This window comes from Nestor notabilis, unplaced genomic scaffold, assembly GCF_000696875.1.
Source record: "Nestor notabilis isolate BGI_N333 unplaced genomic scaffold, ASM69687v1 scaffold31660, whole genome shotgun sequence".
Lineage (NCBI taxonomy): Eukaryota > Metazoa > Chordata > Aves > Psittaciformes > Psittacidae > Nestor > Nestor notabilis.
The window spans coordinates 1-4619 of NW_009912045.1; positions in this window are offsets into that span (position 1 = coordinate 1).

Here is a 4619-nt window from a genome sequence, read left to right on the forward strand (position 1 = left end):
ATATATTCATAAATGAGATTTCCATCAGAATCTCCCAAATACCAGCATTATTTTTATAGGTCTTTTGGACAATTAGTACATGAAAAACATTTTAAAAATATTATTTTACATTTCAGAAAGATTAAAAAAAAAAAAAAGACTTAGAAAAAAATACCATCTCTGTATTACAACATACTGCTCCGTAAATTTAGAAAAGCAGTTGTCAAAGTTGCTAAATCATTTAAAGCTGATACGCGTCCTTGTGACATTCGGGGGGGGGGGGGGGGGAGTCAAATATCCTGGTCAGATGTCACCTTCATTCTACTACTGAAGAAATCCTATTTAAATAAAATGTTTGGTGTCTATGTCAGCATGACAATGAAGTTATGACACTGTGTTTAACGTGAGTATGATGCTATGGCAATAAGTTTATTACTATAAATTTAACAATATTGATTACACATAATACCACACAGGAGAAAAAAGTCATCAAAGTAACCTCCAGGGAGATGGGGGAAGTCTCTTGAAACAACAGAAGATGTAGGAGTTGACAATGGGATATAAAGTTATAAATCCCAGATGAAACATACTACTTTTTCCTTAGTAGTCATGTCTCTGCAGTTGTCAAGATCTCACAGCTGGATCAGAAGCTGGATGTTTCTAATGTAACTTTTGAACACAATTAACATGTAGTTGCACTTCCAAAACAGAATGCCTTTTATCTTCTCCAAGAGTTCATTCACTTGACTGAAAGTAGGGATCATTGCACTGAGTTGGCATAATTTGTGAAGAACAATGAAAATATACTGGTTTTATATGAGTCTCTGCTTTAATATTTGAAATAAGAAGAAATTGTACTATTTGGCATCTGAAAGTGATTTATGTCTCTATAGTGTCAGAGTATTACAAGTCTTATGTTATACTAAAGGGACACTGTTTCTTATTTCAAACACGCTTTTGCAAATAAAACCTAGATGTGCTTTATGCACAGAAAAACTAACAGCTTTAGATGCATAAAATTCCAGACATTTTCACACTGCTTTACTACACGGTTGCATATGCTGCATGTCCTATGGAGAGATACTAAAATTTAAAGACTTTGCATTTTCATTTAAAAAAAGATTTTGAGGAGGAAAAAGGGGGTGGAAAAAGACCACAGAAAAAAAGTTCAACAAGCATAAGATAAGCATGAGCAAAGGGATAGAACTATGGAAAAAAGTGCCCAAAAAACTCAAGGGGCAAGTGAAGAATTTGAGAGCACTATAGAAACCAAAAAAGTATCTTTTCAGGTACTTGAAGAATGATAAAAGGAAGTAGCTTTTAAAATCAAACTCTAAACAGACTGAGTCAGCCAGTCATCTGGAGGGCAGATGAAGGATAACTGCAAAAGTCAAATATGATTGAAGGCTGACAACAGAGAAGAGGGAGACTTCCAGGGTCTTTGTCAATGCTTATTTTCAGCATTTTACAACAGCCCAGATAGAGAAAGGTAAAGAAAGAAATAGAAATTCAATACAAATCTCCAAAAAAACAACGTTAAATAAGAACTGAACTGTTAAGTGAAGGCAGAAAACAGAGACAGGAGATAAAGACACTAGAAGGCACATACCATACTATAAGGCTGAAGAGAAAAACTTGGTGTAAACAAAGTCATCAGAACAGAGAAAACCACACAGGTTATAGAGAGGACTCTGTAGGATACCAAAAACTGGTTAGGAAGGGAGTTATTTTAAACACTGTACATTGCAAGTCACATTAAAGATAATTAATCCCAACATCCAAACAAGTATTTCATCATTTCATTCACATTCTGTAAAAGAAGGTTGCCACAACAAACGCAACAAGAGCTTTGTTCTGAAAATCCAAGACATTTTATATTTAACTATTAGATATATTAGATGTATTTAACTATTAGATATATTTGCCCAAGGAAGTTGTGAATGCTACAACCCTGGTGGTGTTCAAGGCCAGGCTCGACAGAGCCTTGGGCGACATAGTTTAGTGTGTGGTGTCCCTGCTCATGGCAGGGGGGTTGGAACTAGATGATCTTAAGGTCCTTTCCAACCCTAACTATTCTATGATTCTATGATTCTATAACGGTCTTAATTACATATTTACTATTCTTGAAAATATTGTTATAGAGGCATTGTATATTCTACCTAGGTTTACTAAATGTACATAGGAAATAATCATTAGCAGAAGTTATTACCCACTATAGCTTAAGAAGCAGCTATGCTTGCTGCTTTGGTTTTTAAAGGCTTTTTTCAATTACAAAATCAGACATCAGACTGAGTCAGAAATCTGAAATTCAATCGCAGGATGGCGAGAAAGAAAACCAGTAACATTAACCATTATGTTAAGACTTCACCACTTAATAAACCACAGCGCTTTCCAAATAATGCAGTGGAAGTTAAATCCCACTGCTAAATCCCACTGAAAAGCATTCCTTCAGTGCCATCTAGCCTTCGGTAATGAACCTACAAGAAACAAACAAGGTGGAGGGAAGCATGTTGACCATCTTTCTGCAGAATTGGGGGGGGGGGGAAGAACTTTTTTTCTTAAGTAGGCAGAAGCTTTTTGCTAGGAAGTTTCCCTTCTACTATTGAGTACAATAATAAAAAGCCATCAGCAGTAAGCATAAATAGTAACATAAAAGTAGCAGAGGCTGAGGAAAATCAGTCTTTTCTACAGATTGCTTCCAGTCTGTTTTCAGAAAGTCTACCAATATCAGAAGTTTGGCATTACTTTCACAGTTTGCTTACAAATAACTGAGCATTTTTCACTATAAAGCAATAATTGCAAATTATTCTTACTCCACTGACTTGCGGTTGTATTAATGGTGTGAAGTTCAATTTCAAGGAAAATATGGATGCTCCAAATAACTCCCAGCTGAGAAAGAAACCAAACTATAACCTCAAAATACAGAGGAACATCATGGGCAGGGTTGCTACCAGATCAATTACGTTTCCTCTGTGTAGTTAATTTTAGTTATCCCCTAGCTAGATTTTTGGGGTAATCTGAATACAACTTGTTACACAGGATTAATGTGTTCTTTTCTTATACAGTCAGCTTCATATACTTGTTTCTAATTAAAAACTAAACAATCCTCAAATACATCCTAACTACTTCTGAGTAATTCTATTTCGATCAATCTCTAAATGAACTGCTGATACCACCAGACGCATCCTGTCACTTGCACTTCCAAAACTATATTCTCACTACATCATCCTGATACATTTCAACGTGAGCCAAGAATACAAAAACACTGAAATGCTGTTTACTGAGAACCACCTCGTATGTGGAAACACAGCGCTTTGCTAAATTTCCAGTCTCAAGAAGGATGACAGTTGAAGTTATAAGAGATTGAAGTTGGTATGAATACAGCCTCAATGCAATGTTAAGTGTTCTTGAAAAGAAGTGCTTCCCATACCTAGCACCCTGGGGACAATAAGACTGAAATTGGATGCACACATTTCATCCAGAGGGATCAAAACTGTGTATACTAGAACAACAACTGACCCCAACATGTTCAAAACACTGCCCCTCTCCTGAATTTCTGATGCTTCACAACAAAAAGCAATTTGGAAAAAGATTCAACACCAATGTTCCTATAGCTTACTTTTAGGTAAAAAGAAACAGGAAAAAAATCCCACCACCTAGATTGGTACACTGCTACCTGTAAAGTGTTCGGAAACTCAGAGCTTCTAGATGTATGTCTCAATTTGTTTTACATACTTTTAAGAAAATGTTTTTCTTGTTTATACTGATAACTTTGAAAAATGCTCCAACTATAACACTGCTGTTCTCTTTGAGCACGTTTACCTGCTCACTACGGTTTGAAGATTTCCTAAAATAATGAAAGCAATGTGGAAGAGTAAGATGTTCAGCAATACAGTTAGATGAAGTACACTACAGAAATTCTGAAGTCCTTCTGTTATTGAAAAACGATGGTACTTGTTAGAATAAAGAACAAAATTTAAGAAGGAATAGCTATAAACTCACGTTAAAATGTAACACTGGATATGCAGTTACCAACTCATCCAGGAAACATCACTTACAAGCTCATAACAAGAAAGAAGCTAATTTCTACCAGTATTTATTCTCATATTCCACACACCAACACATCAGCTGTTGCTGTTTCCATCTCTCCACCACTCAAATTCAAAGCTGTCATTAGTGGCTACAACAAATGAAACACAGGAGTACACCTGAAGCTGCCTTACTTGATTTTACCAGCTAAAACAGCATGACAAGATTTACTGTGTCAGTTCTGAACCAAGCAGCTCTCAAAGGCATGTATGCTTTCCCATCCCAAAGGAAAAAAGGTAATTTGCCATAAAAGCTTGTTCACAAAATGTCATGCTTCTCAAACCAACATCACAAGAGGTTTGTGCACTGTAATGTAGTCATATAACCTCTTAATAGTATTTGACAGCAGGGACACATACATCACACACAACACAGACAGAAACGCCATCTCATTAAGTATTTCAGTTTCTTACTACCTCCCATTGCTGTAATAGTTAAGCTCTGAAGTTGAAGACTAGAGCAGCGATGGGAGTGTAATAGACAGTGGCTATTTTCACTCTGAAGACAGTACATCTGAAATCAGTTTCTACTTTCATGCCATTTTCTTTCTC